The sequence below is a fragment of the Anolis sagrei genome, chromosome 4 (genome assembly GCF_037176765.1).
Source record: "Anolis sagrei isolate rAnoSag1 chromosome 4, rAnoSag1.mat, whole genome shotgun sequence".
Taxonomy (NCBI): domain Eukaryota; kingdom Metazoa; phylum Chordata; class Lepidosauria; order Squamata; family Dactyloidae; genus Anolis; species Anolis sagrei.
This window is the reverse complement of record NC_090024.1, coordinates 68635876-68646502: the sequence shown is the minus strand read 5'-3', so window position 1 is coordinate 68646502 and position 10627 is coordinate 68635876. Positions and strand designations below refer to the sequence as shown.

At 37.9% G+C, this 10627-nt stretch overlaps 1 protein-coding gene across 3 annotated transcripts in view; it reads left to right on the top strand.

The window, feature by feature from the left end:
* Positions 1-1239: 1239 nt before the first annotated feature.
* LOC132774691 (cadherin-19-like) overlaps positions 1240-10627 on the top strand; it is an 84207-nt gene continuing 74819 nt past the window's right edge. For 2 of the 3 annotated variants that reach the window (XM_067467473.1, XM_067467474.1), the window contains exon 1: positions 1298-1453. The gene's annotated coding sequence lies outside the window, so the exon portion shown is untranslated. The other variant, XM_067467475.1, reaches the window with a different exon arrangement.

Sequence of the window (10627 nt, the reverse complement as noted above, 5' to 3'; positions counted from 1 at the left end):
GTCATAGCAATAGTTTGCAGTCCCGCCTAACAGCAAGAACTCACCTCACTCCCTGGATTCGAACCACTAACCTTTCAGTCAGCTAGTTCGGCAGCTCAGCGGTTTAACCTGCAATGTCATCGGGGCCTCAAGGTGGGTTATAACATGATAAAACCTGTATAGAACATTTTATCTATAAACTAGCCGTCCCCTGCCATGCATTGCCGTGGCCCACATGGGGGTTCTGTGTGGGAGCTTTGGCCAATTCTATCGTTGGTGGGGTTCAGAATGCTCTTTGACTGTAGGTGAACTATAAATCCTAGCAACTACAACTCCCAAATGTCAATATTCTATTTTCCCCAAACTCCACCAGTGTTCACATTTGGGCATATTGAGTATTCATGTAGAGTTTGGTCCAGATCCATCATTGTTTGAGTCCATAGTCATCTTTGAATATAGGTGAACTACAACTCCAAAACCAAAGGACAGTGCCCACCAAACCCTTCCAGTATTTTCTTTTGGTCATGGGAGAACTGTGTGCCAAGTTTGGTTCAATTCTATTGTCAGTGGGGTTCAGAATGCTCTTTGATTGTAGGTGAACTATAAATCCCAGCAAATACAACTCCCAAATGACAAAATCAATTTTTTTGAGTGAAGGACATACATTGGGTTGTTAGGTGTCTTGTGTCCAAATTTGGTGCCAATTCGTCCAGTGGTTTTTGAGTTATGTTAGTCCCACAAACGAACATTACATTTTTATTTATATAGATTAAATTTGATATTTCATTCAAATACATCTGCTAAGAATGAGATACAATCAGTTTGGCTTGCAAACTCAAAAGCAAATTCTTATTTACAGTGGATCCACATAACTGGGAGCAAAAACATAGTGTATAACAATTTTGAAACATTTGACAAGCCACTATTTCGGGACAAAAAGGAAAAAAACTGTGGCAGTTGTTGCTGCTTTTAAAACACTATAGAGCCGTGTCTTTTTGCTTTGTATATTGTATGATATGTATGATTGACTGATCTTTAAATACAGAGTTGGTTCCTTTCATCATTTCATGTCTTGGGATTTGTCGTGTTTTTCACCCTAAAGTAAGGGGAGGAATAATAAGAAAAGGAAGGAAGAAATCCAATTTGTGCTTTCCTCACTAGAGCCATCCTGCAACATTTTAATTCTGGGGTCAATGAGAACATCATAGAAGCATTATGATGCTTTGCACAAAAGAGTCTGTGTTTTACTAGGAACACCCAAAATAGCAAGCAGTAAGTAGTGACACACTGTGAGTTTTCAAACCCAAAAAATGTAAGTGCCTCTTCCTGGCAGGAAATAGTTGCTTGCAAATGCTTTGGGGAGGCCGAGAAGTCAAAAGATTTTTTTTTCTTTCCTTTCATCAAATGTTTAAGACTTATTTTATTTTATGTATTGTTCATTTTTCTAAAGCTAGGAGGTCCTGGTACCACAGAGGTAAGTTTTCTATACTTTTTTGAAAAGAAAAATCTGTACTAGTGTTAATACAAAACAATCAAATAGCTTTCAATAGGATAGCTCCATGATTTTGAACAAATTCTCTTCGAAGTGACATCCATTGATTTAGATGAAGACTGCATATTTTAAGAAACATGTTTTGTATCAAAGTGAAAATCTTTTCTTATTGCTATTGAACTCCATAAGGCTTTTGAAGTACAAAGTGAGCTATAATCCTACTCTCTTTACCTCCATCTCTCTTTCTCTTTCCAAGGACTCAATTACATTTGATTGTCTCTGGTGTAGGTGCGCAAGCATGTTGTCTTTGTTTTTAACAGACATGATCTATAAAGTGATAATTTATTTATTTGGTCTCACCGGCATCTTGAATCAAAGATGTTTTGAAAACAATATTAAACATTTTGGGCCAAGGGTTGTAACAGGATGGAAAATGGCACTGAAAAGAAATTACCATTCCATCTTCACATCTGTGTAAAGTATCAAATAAGCCTGTGCCTACTGTTTCAGTGATGCCATGTTTGCGTAGATATTGTTAATGGGTCTTTTCCATGATTATGTCAAGATAAATAGACTGTAGATAAATAGACTTCAATTTTACATTAAATTTTGATGTCAATATCAAAGATTGCACTTAGTCATCTTGGGCTGCAATTCTGGGAAAATTGACTCAGAAATCACTTTCACAGAAATTAGTAAGATTAAGTTCTGAATGAATGTTAATACAATGATGGTAGAACTATGTTCTTTTTCTTTTTCTTTTACAAAGGAATAATGTGTGTGTCAAAGATTTCTTAGGGCCATTATTAACCTGTCTGAAGGCACCACTGTTTGAAAGAAAATAGACAGAGGTATTAGCTTTTGGTTTGTTTCATTCAAAATATTTTTTTTGTTCAATTGCATAGCTGTTGAAGAAATGGGTTCCCTGTAGTCTCTGAAAATTCACCCTGTAAGTCAGCACTTTACTACAGCAGTGGTCAATAGCAGAAATTCATGCTTCTTTCATTTTGGTTTATAATTTCATGCCAGGTGATCAAATAGCTAAGAAGTTGAAATGAAAAAAAAACCCTGAAATAAAAATATTCTTTTTATTAAATTGCAGAAGTGAAATAGACTTAAAATAAGTAACTGAACTATTAGTACAGTATACCATGAACATATTTAAATGGTTGGGAAATATACCACAATTAAAGCTTGGGAATATGATTGGCTCCATTTATATGCACAAGGATAATATTTTGTCAGGGAGAATGATGTACTAAGTTGGCAGAGTTGTCTTGAGGTGTCCACACAGTGATTGAATTGTATAAATTAATATAAATGTGAACTCAACTATTATACACACACACATAATGTATACACACGCTGTATATATATTCGATATTTGACCCTTTCTAGCATAGTGATCAATATATTACATACATTAGACTGCAATCCTTGAACACAGAATTCTTGCAGTCTTTCTAAATATTTCTCTTTGCACAAAATTACATTCCCAGCCTTTATTGTCTGTAAAAGCAGGGATGTTTGGACAGGAACGGCTCAACCCCTTACGCAAAGTAAGCATTTGCAGTATAGTTGATTTTGCCCAGGGGCACTCTTGAGGTGCTCTTGGGGGAAAATAGACCTTGACATATGCGAGTTGTAGTTACTGGGATGTATAGTTCACCTACAATCAAAGAGCATTCTGAACTCCACCAGTGATAGAATTGAACCAAATATGACACACAGAATTCCCACGATGAACAGAAAATATGTATCAGTGATTGGGGGGGGGGGTGCGCCAAAATACTGCTTGCTTACCGTTGAAAATTTCCTAGGGCCGCCTCTGTGTTTGGAAGTTGTTCTAGGTAAAAGGTACCTTTAGAAGAACTTATATGTGTGCAAATCACTAAGAGGATCCCAGCTGATATCTGTTCTCTCTTTCCCACATGGCAGAGGGTTGGACTGGATAGCCTGTGTGGTCTCTTCCAACTCAATGTATTTATCCAATGCTGTACTTACTTCATGGTCACTGCACATGGCTATTTTTCCCTCTGCCACCACTGCATATGATGCTTTAACACAGTTCCAGCCAGATTTTAAAATTTGTTTGGATGAAACTGCATATAAGTATGTCCTCTTCTTCAATAATTATTCTTACTTGAAAATCTTTTATTTTCATCATACTTTTATTTTAAGACTATTAAGGAAGTACTCATTCTAGTAGAAGGACATTTTTGTACAGTATTACTATTCCTGTAAACATACTAATCTAGCTACTATAGGATAAATATATTGTTTAAGCATGAAAATAAACGTTGAAGACAAAAGCCCTCCTCAACCAATGTGGACTTAGATAACCCAGTTCAAAGTAGATATTATGGGATTTTCTGCATTAATATTCTGAGTTATATGACTGTGTGGAAGGGCCCTGAGAACTTCCTTCCTAGTACATTATGTTTGGGACTGCAGCCTTGGACATCTGCTGTAAAGCATTCTGATTTCCCTACTTCCCTTCACATTGAAAGTGTTTTACTTCAAGTTCCTTTCTGATTCCATCTTAAACTTTCACAAAAGAGCAATATTTACATACATTGCACGCATCTTCTCCTTAGTTCAAGAGCATTTTATTTGCTGTCATTAATATGTTTGCCTCCATACACAACCAGCACAATTTGCCTCTGCATGACATTTTGTAATGCTATTCATGCATTCCATGGGTCATACTCTTTATGAAAATTACTAGGAATTTCAGCTATATAATGAGCTGGCATTTGAATCCAATTTAGTTCGTATGTTAAATATGTTGTAAAGAGGGGGGAATAGTTTGTTATGGTTATCGTTTATACTTATATTTGACTGCTATTTTTTCATTTATTTGGCATGTCATCTAGAAATCAAAACAATTTTTATTGCACAATGGGCTAATATTTAAATGAATCCTAATCCAGGAATAAAAGTATAAAAAGAGCTATACTGAATGAGACAAAAAGTTGATGTCATCTGGCATATGGTTTCAACATGATCTTACCTGTGTGTATTTTCAGCAACTGGTATACTGTCTCCAATTGATGCTTAGCCATAGATTAACATGATCAAACACAAAAAGTTGAGAGACTGTATATAAGGGCCAGTTTATTTGACATATATTTTCATTAAAGCCCCTTCTACACTGCCATATAAAATCCAGATTATCAAAGCAAAAAATCCAGATTATCTGCTTTTAACTGGATTATATAGCAGTGTAGATTCATATAATCCAATTCAAAGCAGATAATATGAATTGTTTGCTTTGACAATTGGAATTATGTTACTGTGTAGAAGGGACCAAAGTCAACTGAAGCTGAAAAAAACCCAAAGGGGAGCAAACTGACATAGGTCCAGCTGAAGCCACATATCTGTCCTAGATTACCTTCTTAGGCTTCTCTCGGATGAAACATCTGAACCTTAATTTCAATCCAATAGCTAGTTAGGTTGCTCTCTGGCCAACTACTTACTGGAATGTAAATCCAGGATGCTTCCATGCAGGTCTTTATAAATGAGAGCAAAACTCTCAGGTCAGCCTCAAAGGTAAACTCTGTCTCCACCCCACATATCTCTGGACCTGTAGGGTCCTACCCTTCATCAGAGGAAATGCAAAGTTATATACTAAAATCTTACATTCTCTCTTTGTTGTCTGCCAAACGGCAGACTATTTATAAACACAGCCATGAGCCTATTGTCAAAATTCCTGAAATATAGTATGGATTTGGCAAAAAAAAAAAACCCACAAAAAACCCCTCTACGTGTAAAGGAGATAACATTCTTACTGAGCTCCTAAGTGACTGGAAAACCATAATGTACTGTGGATGGGCAGATGACACAGTTGATCCCACCCTATCATATGCTGCATTCCACCATATGCAAAAGCCTTCTGGTCTCTGACCATAGAGACCATACCCTCTCCACAGTGACTTTCACATTGTAGAGGTAATGCACAGGCACAAGTTTAAGTCATTCCTTCTATGTGAATTTTGTTTATGTGAAATGCCCTGCCTGATTTACCAGCAGGGATGTTGCAGCAGTGCATGCTCTCTCGCTCGCCATTCCTTCTAGAAGCTCCTTCTTCCCAGAAGCCCCCTGTATCAGGTATGTTTTGCATGCCTCAACTAGCCAGCCAATCATTGGTGGGGCCTGCCCTGCCCCACCACAACCTGCCCTTCCCTCTGATTGGCCGGGAAGGGTACCTGTTTCAATCCACCAGCAGCCTACTTAAGGCTGGGCTAGGCTACTCTCCAGCCAGTGCTTCTTCTATGGGAAAGCATCCGGTGGCTTACCAGAAGTGTGGCAGTAATGGCGTCCCAACTGGCCAGTAAACAGTTGCATCCCCTGGCATAGTTAAGTTCTATCAGTCGGCAGTGAACTGTCCAATTCCTGACCCAGGATGCATGCACACCGTCCAACCCTCTTTCTCATTTGTAAGCAATAAACAAGTTGTGGCCTTTTGTTATTGCAACATGGTGTGTTAATCTTTCTTCTTGTTCTTTGAGGGAAAGTGGGTAGTCACCTCTGGCCCACACAATTTTTCCCATTCCTTTATAAAGATGTGCAAATTAATGTGAAATTACAGCTGGTTCCACACAGGGAAAAACACCATGCTTTCCTAGAGTAGGGGTGGGGGGTGTCCAGATGCCCAGCCAGGCCTCCTGGCAGGGAACCCAAACACCAACAAAAAAAACCAGTTCACCAACAATCAAGGAAATCCGTTTGACAACAAGAACACATATTCCTTTGGGCTCTTTGAACAATATTGTTTCTAAAAATAAACATAAGCTTTTTGTACAAAGTTCACAACTTTTGCACAACTCCGCCCATTTTTCACAATAATAAGAGAGCGGTGGGGAAAATGTTCTACTATTTTAAGGAACACACATTTTTGAGCAAAATGATGGATTTTATATGAAAGAAATGTATAAACTTTGCACATGTTCCATATATTTATGAAAACAGTTTTGTGCAAAACCAAAGTTTTTCATATCTTTCTTAAAAATTGTTTTGTTCAACCTTAAGCTCAGAGAGAGGAAGACTGAAATGCTGCACCACTAAGTTTTTGAATGCTTCTCTTTCTGATATTAGATTTTATTATTTTTCCTGCTTGTCTTCTGTAATATGCAATAGAGCATGGCTGACAAATGTCAACATACATCATCTTAGAGCAGAACAGGTGATGACCCCCTGATGTTTTGGATAGCTTTATTAGTTTCTGCAAGAGTGATCCCAGTGTAAACATGGGGGGTTTATTTTTGGGCCAGAACATTTGTCTTGATGTCCATCTCTGAGCATCAGGTTCTTGTTACTGCAGAGTAAACTGTTTTAGAAAAAAAGTTGTGCAGGTTTCCTTAAGCAAGTACAGACCTGCAACCTAAAGCCTGTGAGGGAGAGTTGTCCAGAATGGGCTGTATACCCATGATGATGCATCTGAATGTTTTATTATGGAAGTGTACATGATAAATTGTGTTCTGTTAATTTGTCTTCTGAGTTTCTCTCATATTAAATTATTCCTGCATAATTTACATGTTGATCTGTAGTTGTTTTGATTTCACTGCATGGGGATGGTCCAGTTTAAATTCTTGAGTTGTGAATTGCTATGGTATATATTTGGAAGGAGATGGCTTTATTGTAGGGCTTTAGATTACAAACTTTGAGGTATGAGCTTGGTAGAAGTTGTAAGCATGTTAGAATATCAGTATGAGTATCTACATAAATAAATGAGTCTAAAAAGGAAACTTGTTGCATGGCAGATCCAGGCTCAAATTGATTCAGGAGTTCAAATCAAACCTCACCCACTCTTCTGTTTACTAATAGCAATTTTATGTGAAGTTGTTTAATTGGTTTTTCTTACTTACTTGTTTTTCTATTCCTGGCCAACCTCCTCAATTACTAAAACAAGCAATTAGGTGGAATATTTTGTTAATGAATGTGGAGGCATTTAGTCCAGCTCCGGTTCTATTCAATGTGAAACTATCCTGTATATTCATATATAAGTCTAGAGATTTAGTCAAAAATCAACCCCAAAAACGTATATCAACTTATCCTAACAATTATCAAAAAAAAAAAAAAAAAGGAAACCATCCCCTTCTCTGAGTAAATTGGCAAAAGACAAGATCATAGTCACTCCAAGGAGAACCTAAAAGAAGTGCCAGCCTCCTCTATTCTCTCTGCCATGCCATTGAGCTGCTTCTGGCCTTTTTGAATGCCTGGGTGGAGAAATAGTAGTGACAGCCAAAGGCAGATGGCCCTTAGGGAAGGACTGGCACTTTCTCCTCTCACTTCAATGACCTTCAATGTATCCATAGTTCATATCAAAATCCATAATTTGGACCTGAAAATCTGTCCTCAATTTATACATGTGGTCAACATACATGAGTACATATGGTAGATCAATTCAACAATGTAGCACCGTTTTAAAACATTCAGGAGGAAGCTATTAATGGAGAGGGTACTGTCCAAGCTTCTCTTGATGACTGATTTCCTTTGAGAACTGAGTTTCTGAGAATGTATGAAGATGAGGTATATTAAGTTGGTCCCAAACTATTCTTCTCAGTAACTTTTTGGTTTATTAAAATGGTGTAAAAACTTCTGAAATTCTCCACTTGGCCTTAGATCTATATATAACTGTATCAGCTGTATCTAGAGATCTAAAAAAACCCCACAAGATCTAAACCAAAAAACTAATCCTACACCCTTTGTTTATAAGTAGAAGTCTATTTATTACATTTATGGCCATAGTCCAAGCTAGGGTTCATTCTAAAACCATTTTGTTTTCTTGTAGGTTTTTCCAGCAAAGCAGGGTTTCACAACCTTACTTTCTTTTCTGCATAATTTCCTCTTCTGGGATTTAGATCCTGAATTTTAATTTGTCTAAGGGTGAGCTAAGAAAAATTTACACCTCTAGGCTAAGGCTAGCAAAAGGGGAAACACCAAGTAAATCATACATTTTATAATCTTGCCCTTATTTTTCAAATCTCAAAATGTATCTTTCCTGCCTATTCTTGTTTTTCTGTATAATCTTTGACTCACCTTTACTGATACTGGACTACAACATATCCTACCAAACTACACACACATATATTCTTTCAAGAAACATCTCAAGCCCCATTTTGCTTCCTTTTCCCTTTGCCATTGCTTTCCTCACACTCTCTCTCCCATTATATAACTACTTAATCCATAATCCCCTTCCTTGTGCTGGATTCCCTGTCCATCACCTTTGTCAGTCCAACCCCCCCCCCCCTGTGGCTATAGAGATGTAGAGGATCTCCCTTCTGCACCCCCAGGTCCTTTCTAAATGTATTTTCCTTCCCAAGTGGGGGTCAACCCATCTAGTGTCCATGCCTTCCCAGGACCCTCCCATAGATGTCTCATTATCCTTCTCTATAATTTTTTTTCCCATAAGAGGACCCAGGGTAATAGGAGCCCCTCGGAAGCCTTATTTACTCAGTCTGTATGTGTACCTCCCAACCTGTGGGGACCAGGCCTCCATTATTGGGTACCCCTGCAGCTACAGCTCCACATATACGTATATGTATAATCCTGTTTATACTTTTGTATCACTTTATGAAATTATTGGAGAAATCACTAGCTGAAGTCTTGTGATATCCTTTGCTTGCACTTCCTTGTTCTGGGAAGATTTGTCAACATCTTGCCTGGCTACATTTGCATTTGATTGGATCCATCAGCAACCTCAATGGAATCCATACCACCTAAGGTGGCTCAGAGAATTACAGGAGCTGGGTAGTCCACCCTTAATTTGTGTTATTGTATGGACAATAAATTACATTTGCCAACCCAACATGGAGTTTCTTGTCAGGGGAGACTATGCTACTGTTTTGGAGAGGCTATTTTTCCCCTTTGGTACTCCCAGCCATTGGACATTTATATGGACAATATTTTCTGTTAAAACTTGCCTGGGAGTTTGGTGTTTGGGACACTGGGCTCAATCAGAGACTTGATACATAAAGGTTTGGGAGACCCATCAGGGTCATTGTGCCCTGACTGAATCATCAGTCATCATTTCATCCATTGTTCTAAGAGCTGCCGACCCATCTTCAACCACTGGACAGAGGGAAACCTACATTGAAGACAAGTGGTACTCTCTTATTGACTGAGGAGCGCCAAACTCCCATCTTTCCAGGGAACCCCTGCTGATGTCACACCAGAAAATCACGGCAAAGCTGGGTCCAGCTGGGGGTAGTGGAAATTTTGAACCTGAAAAGGGTATAAATTTGCATGTTTTACTGTAAAATCTATCTCAGCTACATTTTAGCAGGGTACCATAAGCTGACATCACTTTCAGCTGACATCAAATAAATACCTCGGTGGCTTCTGCTTCCAGATTTATTCTGGAATATTGGCTTCTCTTTCTCACCAGGTTTAACACACAGCACCTTGTATCTCACTATCCACAGCCATTTTAAATTGCTCAATAACAAGGTGATTAACTGATCCATGGCTCTGAAGTACTGCTACAACCCCTAAAGGGACAACAGGAGGGGGGTTTTTTATTATAAAATCCAGGTGCACAGCCCTATGACATGGATCTACCAGCTGCCCTGGCTCTTCCTTGTGCTCTGTGAGCTTCTTGTTGCATAGTTTTAATTCTGAATCCTCTCTTTGTGCATAGACATGAATGCATATGTATACCATTTCCATTTGTTTCCCTGTAAGTAAAGAGTAATAGCAATGTTTAAAGTACAATATAGTCATCTTACTCTGGAATATCAGTATTCAAAGAAATCCTATAACAAAAATCCCTTTGAACAATGGTTACAACACACCAGTTTTTACAATGGATCACTAAGATTTCAAAAAACGTTGTTTTCATTCATAAATTCAAGGCTGGATCCCTGTTGTTCCAATCTACCTTGGCATTCAGCTCAATTTAAGCTTTTTCTAAGTGCAACTTTAATGTTGTTTTAATTGGTTCCCACTGATATGCCTTTCTTGTTCTATACCGCTTTGTTCTCTTTTGGAGAAAGTATCATAAAGCTATTCCCTTGCTATTTAAATCTGAGCTATAATTAAGATCAAAAAAAGGCTATAAAACAGCTTCTCAATTTTATCCTAAATAAACAACAACAACAAGTGATTAAAGTATGTGCTGAATTTTAATATGACACATTCATACTATAGGAGTAG